Source organism: Triticum dicoccoides, chromosome 5B (genome assembly GCF_002162155.2).
Source record: "Triticum dicoccoides isolate Atlit2015 ecotype Zavitan chromosome 5B, WEW_v2.0, whole genome shotgun sequence".
NCBI lineage: Eukaryota > Viridiplantae > Streptophyta > Magnoliopsida > Poales > Poaceae > Triticum > Triticum dicoccoides.
In genome coordinates, this window is record NC_041389.1 from 270350957 (window position 1) to 270362861 (window position 11905).

An 11905-nucleotide genomic window follows, 5' to 3' on the forward strand; every position below is an offset into this window, starting at 1 on the left:
AAGAATTCGGCGAGGAAGTCGACTAACAGAGTTATGTCTGTAGGTATGCTCACAGGCCGTCCTACAGAGGAAATGCCCGGTTCTACGGGTGACCTTCTTCCCGAGCTCTTGCAACTGCACGAACGAGTTCGGCAGGTGATGAAAGGCGTCGCCCAGGCCTTGTGGCCATCTGTCTCCCTGCCCGAAGGCCTTGGAGAGCTTGTAGAGAGGCTTCAGGGAGCGCGGCAGCGCTTCCGCTTATGGAAGATGTCGGCCTGCCGTCAAGGCGCCAGGGAGGCCTGGGCCATGGTGAAGACACGGTACACGAAGGCTGACCCAAACCACATGGCCGAGGTCGGACCCGCGGGGCCCGATGGGAAGGAGATCCCTGTGAGCTTAGTGTACAACCAAGTAGAATTGGCTGCAAAGTATTCCCAACAGGACTGTAAACTAGACAGCCTGCTAGATGGCATTGAAGAGCAATATGCCCAGTCAACTTGACTATGTAATTTAAGATGACATGTAAAATGCCTTCTAGCCGGATTGTAGATCGTTTGTCATAGCGGACCTTTTCGCTTCAACCTCGGGACCCAATAGTCCGGAGTGTGTTCGAATACCCTCGCGGTTATATAAGAACCGGGGCATGCATGGAGACCAGGCGTAGGGGTCATTAGTGCTTTATCAGACAAGTGCCCAACTAGTTATGTTATATTACATGGTTAGTAAGAAACATCTTCCAGGGAGAATAGTTCCGTTAGGGGTTCCTTTCCCTGGGAGGCATGCCCTAAAGTGCATGTCCAGACTGTGAAAAAAGCAGAAAAACATCTTGGGGCAGATAAATAAATAGATAAGAATTCGTCTTTTAGTTCATCGACCGAATATTCCCTTAAGAACGCTAGCTTTCGGCTTCACCCAGTCTGAGGTACACATCTGGCTGACCCGGCAGTAACAATCGCAGAGGTGCTCCCTTTACCGCCTAGCCGAACAATCGGGAACGTAGGGGTAAGCACAGGAGCCAGGCAACCCAGCTTGGCCAAAACTTAAGTCATATCGATGCATATAATGGTGAATAAAAGGTACATGCGGAAGTGTGACACATGTATTGGGCATGAAGCCCGTATAAATAAGCTTCTGTTAAAGAAGCCCCCGGGTATAATGAGCGCAGATAGTGTGTCAAGTGTGTGCGAACAATGCACGAACAAGCTTTCAAAGGCTGTAATAGGAAAGGGGGGAGAAGGAGAGAAACAGAAGACAGCTAATATGTAAAATATAGACGGAGGAAGGAGACGAACTCAGAATCCGGCGCTAGGCGTAGAATCTTCGGAGATGGGCTGCGTTCCATGGGTTCGGCTCGAGTCGGTTATCCGATGCATCTTGCAGACCATACGCTCCATCGGTCAGGACTTGGTCGATGATAAAGGGACCTTCCCATTTGGGCTTGAGTTTATTCTTTTTCTTGTCCGGCAAGCATAGAACTAACTCGCCAACGTTGTAAGTTTTGGCCCGTACTTCTCTGCTTTGATATCTTCGAGCTTGCTGTTGATAGAATGCGGAACGGGCTTTTGCCACGTCACACTCCTCCTCCAATGCGTCCAAACTATCCTGTCGATCGAGCTCGGCTTCTCTTTCTTCGTACATGCGCACGCGAGGTGAGTCATGAATTATGTCACAGGGCAGAACTGCCTCTGCGTCGTATACCATAAAGAATGGTGTAAATCCGATGGTGCAATTCGGAGTGGTCCGCAGCCCCAGAGTACGGAGTCGAGCTCCTCTACCCAGTGCGTGTTAGATTCCTTGAGGGACCGCACTAATCTGGGATTGATGCCGCTGATGATTAGACCATTTGCTCGCTCGACTTGACCGTTAGTTTGAGGGTGATAAACTGAAGCATAGTCGAGCTTGATGCCCATGTTTTTGCACTAGAGTTTTACCTCATCGGCCGTAAAGTTCGTGCCGTTGTCGGTGATCATGCTATGGGGACGCCGTAACGGTGTACGACCCCTGATATGAAGTCTATCACCGGTCCGGATTCGGCCGTCTTAACAGGCTTGGCCTCTATCCATTTGGTGAATTTATCCACCATGACCAGTAGGTATTTTTGCTTGTGGGTTCATCCTTTAAGGGGTCCAACCATGTCAAGCCCCCAGACCGCGAAGGGCCAGGTTATGGGTATAGTTTTGAGGGCGGTGGGTGGCATGTGGCTTTGATTAGCAAAGAGCTGGCAACCGACTCATCGTTGGACTAAGTCCTGAGCATCTGCCCGGGCCGTCGGCCAATAAAATTCTGTACGGAAGGCTTTGCCTACAAGGACCCGGCCTGCGGTGTGATGCCCGCTGAGTCCGGCATGAATTTCAGCCAGAAGGTCCCGCCCTTCCTCTTCGGAGATACACCTTTGAAGGACTCCGGTTGTGCTTTTCTTGTAAAGCTCTCCCTCATGGACCTTATAGGCTTTAGATCGCCGCACTATGCAGCGGGCCTCGTTTTGGTCTTCGGGAAGTTCCTGTCTGGTTATGTAGGCTAGGAATGGTTCCGTCCACGGGGCAATTACTGCCATTATTATGTGGGCTGAGGATGTTACTTCGTTGGCAGAACCACCAATTGTGTCAGATTGTTCGGTGTTGGGCAGTGCGGTTGGATCCGGGTTGCTATTTCCGGATTCCCCCTCCCATAGTACGGATGGCTTGAACAGCCTCTCTAGGAAGATGTTGGGAGGGACGGCATCGCGCTTTGTGCCAATGCGTGCCAATACGTCTGCTGCCTGGTTGTTATCCCGGGCTATATGGTGAAATTCGAGCCCCTCAAAATGAGCTGACATTTTTAGGATGGCGTTGCGATAAGCTGCCATTTTCGGATCCTTGGCATCGAAGCCTCCATTTATTTGGGATATCACGAGGTTCGAATCCCCGCGCACCTCTAGGCGTTAAATGCCCATGGAGACTGCCATCCGGAGGCCATGTAGAAGGGCCTCTTATTCGGCTGCGTTGTTGGAGTCCGTATACATTATCTGGAGTACGTATTGAACCATATCTCTGGTTGGGGACGTCAGAACGACGCCAGCCCCCAGACCAGCCAACATTTTGGAGCCGTCAAAGTGCATGATCCAGTTGGAATATGCGTCGTACTCTTTAGGGAGTTCGGCTTCAGTCCATTTGGCGATGAAGTCGGCAAAACTTGCGACTTAATAGCTCGCTGTGGCTTATAGGTTATGTCGAACGGGAGGAGCTCAATGGCCCATTTGGCAATCTGGCCCGTCGCGTCACGGTTGTTTATAATGTCATTAAGAGGTACTTCGGAGGCTACTGTTATCGAACACTCTTGAAAGTAGTGTTGCAGCTTCCGGGATGGCATGAACACCGCGTATGCTATCTTCTGATAATGTGGGTACCGTGACTTGCATGGAGTCAGGACAGTGGACACGTAGTAAACTGGTTTTTGAAGGGGGAACTTCTATCCGTCCGTTTCTCGTTCGACAACGAGCACCGCGCTCACCACTTGATGAGTTGCCGCGATATATAATAGCATTGGTTCGCCTATGTTGGGCGCGGCCAGGACCGGGTTTGTTGCCAATATGGCTTTTATTTCTTTGAGTCCGGCCGTGGTGGCATCCGTCCACTCGAAGTGTTCGGTGCGTCGAAGGAGGCGATAAAGGGGTAATGCCTTTTCTCCTAAATGGGAGATAAGCCGCCACGCATCCCGTCAATTTTTCTATTTGTTTGAGGTCCTTTGGGATATCCAATTGTGACAGAGCTCAGATCTTGGCTGGGTTTGCTTCAATTCCTCTACCGAATACAATGAAGCCCAAGAGTTTTCCGGCTGGTACACCGAAAACACATTTTTTTGGGTTAAGCTTGATGTCATATGTTCGGAGATTATCGAACGTGAGCCTCAAATCGTCTACTAGAGTTTCGACGTGCTTGGTTTTGACGACCACATCGTCTACGTATGCCTCCACTATTTTGCCGATCTGGTTTGCCAGACATGTCTGAATCATGCGTTGATATGTTGCGCCGGCGTTTTTGAGCCCAAAGGGCATTGTGTTGAAGCAGAATGGGTCGTATGGGGTCATGAATGCCGTTGCGGCCTGGTCGGGCTCTGCCGTCTTAATTTTATGGTAGTCGGAGTATGCGTCGAGGAAACATAATGAATCGTGTCATGCGGTAGCGTCGATAATTTGATCAATGCGGGGGAGGGGGAAGGGATCCTTTGGAAAAGCCTTGTTGAGGTCTTTAAAATCGACGCATAGGTGCCAGGATTTTTCCTTCTTTGGTACCATCACCAGGTTTGCTAGCTAGTCCTGATGTTTTATATCTCTGATGAATCCGGCCTCCAATAATTTGGCTAGCTCCTCTCCCATGGCTTGTCTCTTGGGTTCGAAGAAACGCCGAAGATCATGTTTGACTGTCTTGAATCCTTTTATGATGTTTAGGTTGTGCTCGGCCAGCCGGCGTGGGACTCCTGGCATGTCTGAAGGGTGCCAGGCAAAGATGTCCCAATTTTCGCGTAGGAATTCTCGTAGTGCGGCATCTGCATCAGGGTTTAATTGTGCCCCAATGGAGGCCGTTTTTGTAGGGTCTGTTGGATGGACTTGGAATTTGACTATTTCGTCCGCTGGTTTAAAGGAGGTGGACTTGGATCTCTTATCGAGTATCACATCGTCCCATTCACCGTGGAGCGCTGCGTAGTGAGTTCCTCGGCCGCTAGGGCTTCGGATAGTGCCTCCAGGGCCAGTGCGGCTGTCTTATTTTCGGCGCGGAGTGCTATGTCCGGGTCACTAGCAAGAGTGATGATTCCGTTGGGCCCGGGCATTTTGAGCTTTATGTACCCGTAATGGGGTATAGCTTGAAAAATTGTGAATGCCTCTCGCCCTAATAGAGCGTGATATCCGATGCTGAACGGGGCCACTTGGAATGTGACCTCCTCGGACCTGTAATTATCCGGCGTGCCGAACACCACATCGAGTGTGATATTTCATGTGCAGCATGCTTCACGACTGGGGATTATTCCTCTAAAGGTTGTGTTGCTTCGCTCAATGCGGCTCCAGTCTATTTCCATTTTTCGGAGGGTTTCCTCGTAAATGAGGTTCAGTCTTCTCCCACCGTCCATGAGTACCTTGGTAAGGCGAAAGTCGTCCACTATTGGACTGAGGACCAATGCGGCTGGTGCTCGGGCTGTTCGAAATTTAGGTTCGTCACTGGCATTAAAGGTAATAGCCGTGTCACTCCATGGGTTTATTGTTCCTACTTGGTAGACTTCGGCAAGGCTACGGAGTGTTCGTTTCCGCATATTATTTGATGCGAAAGTCTCGAGGACTGTTAATACCGTACTGGTATCCTTGGACTGGTGCTCTGGAGTTAGAAGCTCTTCACCACTTTTGGCCACCTACCGTAGTAACCAACATGCTCTAAGGCTATGGGTTGGAGTGGCGCCCTCTGTACTATGAATTTTGCAGGGTCCGTTGAGCCATCCCTCCAGTACGGTTCCATGCCCTATAGAGGGTTTTTGCTTTTTGGTATTTAACCCGGGTGCCTGGCGATGATGCACCCTTTTATTTCGGACTGGGGTTGTATTCAGGGTCGGACTGTCCCAAAAATTGATTTCGGTTTTCCAGGCGCTTTCCATCGCACAGTACCTTCGTACTATGGACGCCAAGTCAGCGAAGCGTGTAATTTCACGATGACTTACGGCGTTGAGGATTCCCTTGTCCGTGCAATTATTGCAGAAGAATGAAATTGCGTCCTCCTCGTGGCAGTCCTTTATCCTACTCATAACCATGAGGAATCTGGCCCAGTAATGGTGTACTGTTTCTGCGGGCTCTTGCCGGATTTGAGATAGATCGCTTATGTTTGGGTGGGCAGGTGGAATTAAATTCGGAACCCCGTCTACATTAAAACTCAGGGGCCAAGTAGTTTCCGAACTTGGAAGCTTGGGTCCTTGGATGTTGTCCAATGAATCTAGCCCGCTGCCTGACTTTAGGTTCAGGGCTTGAGTAACATCCTCCCCTCCGTGGGAATCCGGCATGGAGGGATCGGGAATCCGTGCATAGCTAGTCCTTAAGATAGAAGAAGGGTCGCCGTATTGTTCCTCCACCACAGCAATGCGGTGGGTAACCTGGGGAGAGTTAATCTCTCTCAGATCAGGTTTAGGCCCAATCTGATCGTAGTCTGTGGCGACTTCCAGGGCGGCGATGCGATCCAAGAGCTCGTTTAAGGAAGAGAGCTCCATCGGATCTAACTGCTCGGCAAGTTCCGAGCTAACGTGAAGATTTCTTTCGATGACCCGAGAAGTCATCGTCGGCGCGGCGGCTGGACAGGCGGTCATAAGGAAACTGCCTAGCCGGAGAGTTTGGCCGATAGCCAAAGCTCCTTTAGCAACAGTGCCGTCTTTAAAGATGGGATGAGGCATCCTTCCTGACGGCGAAGACACAGAGGAACTCTCAATGAAAGCACCAATGTCGGTGTCAAAACCGGCGGATCTCGGGTAGGGGGTCCCGGACTGTGCGTCTAGGCGGATGGTAACAGGAGACAAAACCCAGGTTCGGGCCCTCTCGATGGAGGTAAAACCCTACTCCTTGATTGATATTGATGATATGGGTAGTACAAGAGTAGATCTACCACGAGATCGGAGAGGCTAAACCCTAGAAGCTAGCCTATGGTATGATTGTTCTTTTTCCTACGGACTAAAACCCTTCGGTTTATATAGGCACCGAAGAGGGTTAGGGTTACACAGAGTCGGTTACAATGGTAGGAGATCTACATATCCGTATCGCCAAGCTTGCCTTCCACGCCAAGGAAAGTCCCATCCGGACATGGGACGAAGTCTTCAATCTTGTATCTTCATAGTCCAGGAGTACGGCCGAAGATGATAGTTCGGCTATCCAGACACCCCCTAGTCCGGGACTCCCTCAGGCTCGATATGGCAACATATGAGTTGCCGACAAGTCCGAACAGCTTTATAGCACACTTTGGCGTCAATAGTTGGGTTGCTCGGCTCCTGTGCTTACTACCTTATGTTCCGCTCTATCGGCTAGGGTAGTAAAGGGAGAACTACTGCGATTGTGTCCTGGTTTGTTCGGATGGGCACCTCAGTAGAGAAAGCCGAAAACTGACTGTCATGATGCGGCGAGAGCTAGTCAACCACTTGATGACTCACCGGAATCTTCGCGATTCCTTCCGTATTACATGAAGGACTGTTCTTCTGGTCACGTATGTAAACGCACCATATTCGGATAACTGCATACATACCAGGGGCTATATCATAGACCCACCGTCAAACTCCTATGGCTAAGTGAAAGTGTTAAAGCCCTATAGTCCGATTGCCTGGTTCGCCGCATTGACACCTCCTTAATGGACCAAGACGTTGGGTCAAGAGTGATCAAGTGCTTTTCCGAACACCCCCACGTTATATGCGAGGGGGCCGAAGCTGATGACTGGTAATCTTTTAGATTATACAAAAAACGGCCGCACAGGAGGCACCAAAAACTTTTTAGGCAAAAGTATAAAAAACATAGCCCTAATATATTATAATATTGTTTTTACAATTTTGGTACATTTCACTCGAACATAATATCTTTCGAGCACTGACCCTCTATCAAGTGGGCACCCTCTAGGACATCCTCAAAATAATGCTCTGGCGTGTGACGGTCCTTGCCCTTGGGTGGACTTTTCGCTGCAATATCAGTGGCCTTCATCTTCGCCCAATACGTCTTGACATGGGCAAAGGCCATCCATGCACCTTCTATGCACGTTGACCGCTTAACAGCATCGATACGCGACACCGCATCAACAAGTTGCTGCACCAAACCGAAATAACTATTCGGAATTGGCTCAGTCGGCCATAGCCGGACCATGACGTCCTTCATGGCAGATCCGGATATCGTGTGGAGCTCGGCCCACTGGGTCATCTGTTTGTTCAGCAACAGCGGACGCTTTGGCATGCTGAATTGTGACCAGAAAAGCTTTTCCGTCGCATGTCCTTCTTGCGCTTGGAAAAACTGCATCACATCAGAGACACTCTTCGGCAAGTCCAAAAATGCATCTGGAGAACTCCACATTTGATTAAGCGGGGCATACTTCGGATCGCCGAATTTAGTTTGTAATAAGAAGGGCTTACCATCCGCGATCTCCCCAGCTTGTCGGATCTCCTCCCGAGCTGCTCTAGACTTGGACCGTGTTTCCCTCGCCTCTTGTAAGGCCTTGTTAAGATCGGCCGCTCTAGTTTTGTTATCTTTCTCGAGAAATTTGCATCGGCTAGTGGCATCCTTTAGCTCAAGCGCCATAGTAGATATTCTCTCCTCACACTAGCACCGAGCAGCCTATTCGGCCTTTAATTCAGCAGCTGCCTTTTTGGCAGCCACATTACTCATCCTGGCTTGCTCCTTCACCCGAGCAAGTTCAGCCCGAAGGGTCTCAACGGCGGTGGCACTATCTGCAGTTATGCATATCTCAGTATACAATTCTCGGCGTCATGCTCATATTATAGAACTTGCATATACTGACTGCCCCAAAGACATACCTTGCGCCTCATCGAGCCGCCTGTTAATAAGCGTGATGTCATCATCTGCCACATCAAGTTTCTACTTCAGATCTGCAACCTCTGTAGCTTGGGCAGTCGCCAGGGATGTAACAGCCTTGTTCCAATTAGTTAGGTTATTTCCTGGGCATATCTTTCTTCATCCTCTGATCGCCTCCCTTTGGACGTCAACCAGAGTCTCAAGGGCTACTATCTATACATAGGTGCATTTTTCATTTATAGCACAACTGAAAATATTACATTACGTACCTCGAAGCCTCTTAGCAGGCCCGTAAAGGCTTCATTCAATCTGCTTTTCACGGACAGAACCCTCTCAACCACCGTACCCATCAAGGTACGATGTTCCTATGAGACGGGCGCATGTCGCAATATGTCCATCAATGTATCTGGCGCCTCCAGATCCCTAGAAGCAGCTGTAGGGGTACGGACTCCCTTCAAAGGAATATGTTTACTCGACCTTAGAGTCGTCTCTGGTTGTAAATCGGATAGTCTGGGGCCTTTATTGTTTGTCCCATAAGGGCCACTAAAAGGATCGAGAAGAGGTGTCTAGAGGGGGTGATTAGACACTCAACACACAAAGTTGGCAGTTTTTAAGTTTTTCAAGTTTGGGTGGAGTTTAAGCATAAGTTTAACCATTCACAATACAAATCAAGCAAGCATGCAAAGAGTATATGAGCAGCGGAAAGTAAAGCATGCAACTTGCAAGAAAGTAAAGGGATGGGATTGGAGTGTGCAAACGCAATTGGAGACACAGATGTTTTTGTCGTGGTTCCGATAGGTGGTGCTATCGTACATCCACGTTGATGGAGACTTCAACCCACGAAGGGTAATGGCTGCGCGAGCCACGGAGGGCTCCACCCACGAAGGGTCCATGAAGAAGCAACCTTGTCTATCCCACCATGGCCATCGCCCACGAAGGACTTGCCTCACTAGGGTAGATCTTCACGAAGTAGGTGATCTCCTTGCCCTTACAAACTCCTTGGTTCACTCCACAATCTTGTTGGAGGCTCCCAAGTGACACCTAACCAATCTAGGAGACACCACTCTCCAAAAGGTAATAGATGGTGTGTTGATGATGAACTCCTTGCTGTTGTGCTTCAAATGATAGTCTCCCCAACACTCAACTCACTCTCATAGGATTGGATTTGGTGGAAAGATGATTTGAGTGGAAAGCAACTTGGGGAAGGCTAGATATTAAGATTCATATGGTTGGAATGGAATGTATTGGTCTCAACACATGAGTAGGTGGCTCTCTCTCAGAAAATGAGTAGTGGAAGTGTAGGCACAATCTGATGGCTTTCCCCACGAATGAGGAGAGGGTGGACGGGTATATATAGCCTCCACACAAAATCTAGCCGTTACACACATTATACCAAACTCCGTGGGACCGAATCAGAAAACTCGATCGAACCAATTCAGTGCATATGTGACCGTTACGCAATCTCGGTGGGACCGACATGTCATTTCGGTGGGACCGATATCATTAGGGTTAGGGCATAACGTAATCTCGGTTGGACCGATTACTCAAACTCGGTTGGACCGACTTTCGTAATAAGCTAAGCAGAGAGTTGGTCGGGAAAACTCGGTGGGAACGATTTGCTCATCTCGGTGGGACCGAAGCGTTACGAAAAGGAAACAGAGAGTTTGCATTGCAGACTCGATGGGACCGATCCCTTATCTCGGTTAGACCGAAACGTTACGAAGGGAAACAGAGAGTTTGCAATCCCATCTCAGTGAGACCGAGATCCCTATCGATGAGACCAAAAAGATTAGGGTTTCTAGGGCAGTGGCTATGTCAAATGAACTCGGTGGCGCCGGATAAATCAAATCGGTTGGGCCGAGTTTGACTTTTGGTTTTGGGACATATGTGGATATGAGAAAGTGGTTGAGGGCTTTTGGAGCATATCACTAAGCATTTTGAGCAAGCAAGCCATTAAGCAGCACCTCATCCCCTTTTAATAGTATTGGCTTTCCTATAGACTCAGTGTGATCTTGGATCACTAAAAATAGAAAATGCAGAGTCGTGAACTTTGAGCTTGAGCCAATCCTTTGTCCTTAGCATCTTGAAGGGGTTCCACATCCTCTTGTGCATGCCACTCCACTATTGGACTTCTTTGAAATATACTAGATGAAAGTATTAGTCCAACAAGAGATATGTTGACATTAATTACCAAAATCACCCAGGGAGCACTTGTGCTTTCAATCTCCCCCTTTTTGGTAATTGATGATAACATACATCAAAGCTTTAGATAAGGATATAGATAAAGACATGTAAAGCTTTGGAAGGACATGTAACATGCATAGGCTCCCCCTACATGTATGCAATCATGTAAATATAGAACATAGGATTATGTGAGTGCATAATCATGACAGAGAAAGCAATGAGTTACATGTATCTTGGCTATATGCATCAGAGCAAATGGTGTGAACATGGGAAAGGTACCTTCATGCTCATGAGTCCTTCTTGCAAACAATATGTACATCAGCAAGAGATCCTCATGTACATGAGTGTGATGCATATACTTACCTTGTGGTCTTGAACTGGCTTTGGAAGAGATGAACCTGAGTAAACAAGGTTAGACAACACAGAAACATCTACTAAGCAGAGCAAGAACAGTAAACCGCAAAAGTACCAAGATTGGGATGACATGTATAGAGTGAGTACTAGGTACTCTATTTGAGTGTAGACATGCCCCCAAAGGTAAAGATATGCAATGAATTTGAAGATTTCCTTCCCTTAGATGTCTTGCTCCCCCTCAATCTTATAATGGATATTGGGAGAAGATAGGGAAATGAAAATCAGAGCAAAGCAAACACAAAAACAATATCAACATGTCTTTCCCCTCTAAGGACATGTAACTTCTCTCCTCTTTGAATACCAAGCAACTGAGGTCTTTCTTCTGAAAAGAAAGGGAATGTCTCTCTCTCCCCCTGTTGCTCTCTCTCTAATGGAGTGATTTTGCTTTGATGTGGACTCTCTCTCCCCCTTTGACATCAATTTCCAAGAAGGGTCTTCTGGAGTGTGAGTGAAAATAGGTTTGGTCCTTGAGTCACAGAGCAAAGCAGCACATAGAATGTGATGCTGGTAGAGGATAAGAGTCATTGAGTGGAGCTGGAACAAAGTGTGCAGAATGCAAATGACAGAGTGATTTCTCAGTGTTGAAGTCGGCTAAACCGAGTTAGTTCCTTCGGTGGCACCAAAAAGTTTCGGTTGGACCGAAAGAGGAAGGTCGGTTTGTCTGAATTCATTTTAGAGAGAGTGCACTAGTCATCTCAGCTCACTAAGCAAGTAAAATCTCACAAGGATTTTCAGGGATTTAACTAAAGGATTTGCAATTAATTAGATGCAGAGAAATGCAGAACAGAAATAAATGAAAATAAGTCTAGATGACGTTTT